The sequence below is a fragment of the Schistocerca americana genome, chromosome 8 (genome assembly GCF_021461395.2).
Source record: "Schistocerca americana isolate TAMUIC-IGC-003095 chromosome 8, iqSchAmer2.1, whole genome shotgun sequence".
Taxonomy (NCBI): domain Eukaryota; kingdom Metazoa; phylum Arthropoda; class Insecta; order Orthoptera; family Acrididae; genus Schistocerca; species Schistocerca americana.
This window is the reverse complement of record NC_060126.1, coordinates 260,558,555-260,559,537: the sequence shown is the minus strand read 5'-3', so window position 1 is coordinate 260,559,537 and position 983 is coordinate 260,558,555. Positions and strand designations below refer to the sequence as shown.

At 52.3% G+C, this 983-nt stretch overlaps 1 pseudogene; it reads left to right on the top strand.

The window, feature by feature from the left end:
• Positions 1-645: 645 nt before the first annotated feature.
• LOC124546227 lies at positions 646-763 on the top strand (annotated as a pseudogene).
• The last annotated feature ends 220 nt before the right edge of the window (positions 764-983 follow it).

Here is a 983-nt window from a genome sequence, read left to right as displayed (position 1 = left end):
TCTCACGGCTGAAGACAACAGAGTGCCTTTCCGCTCTCCAGTCGACTCTTTCACGACTGCAGAGTAGTAGCTGTGATTGCCAATGTTATTGCATCAGCGGTGGCCTGGCCAGAGGCATCCGTGATCTTAGTTTTGCTACGAGCAGACGATTCCCAATGGTTCTTGGTAACAAATCAGGTGCAGCATGTGCCCAGATTTCTTCCCTGGGTGATGTCTGATCAGCCACTGCTGCTCTCAAAATTCGTTGATCTTGACGTGCGCCTATACTACGCGGACGTCCAGGCCTTTGGGCCTGAAGATGTTCCACAGACCATTGCTGAAAGCAACGACACGTCACCGATACACTGTGGCCAACATGTACAGCAACCCGTCGATGCGTTTATCCAGCTTCCTGCAGGCCCACAATGCGACTCCAATCAAATAGCTAAAACTGTCAAACAGGAGAACGTACTCGTCGGCGGGGCATGGCTGTACCCTAGAACGAATGTTACACACACTGTTCATCTCTAAACAGCCGACACAGCCAAAAGAGGGCGCTCAGACAGGCCTCTAAAGCGCCATCTGATCGTCGATGTTCGTGACAAATGAATCGCTAACACTATGTAAGGTGGCTATAATTTCGCACCTTACAAGAACTCATCCTATGGCAACGGCCTTGCCGCAGTGGATACACCGTTTCCCATGAGATCACCGAAGTTAAGCGCTGTCGGACGTGGTCGGCACTTGGATGGGTGACCATCCAGACCTCCATGCGCTGTTGCCATTTTTCGTGGTGCACTCAGCCTCGTGATGCCAATTAAGGAGCTACTCGACCAAATAGTAGCGGCTTCGGTCAAGAATACCATAACAACCGGGCGAGTGGTCTGCTGACCCCTCCTATCCGCATCCTCCACTGAGGATGACTAGGCAGTCGGATGGTCCCGATAGGCCACTGGTGGCCTGAAGACGGAGCGAGTACAAGAGCTCATCCACATACTTGGCCA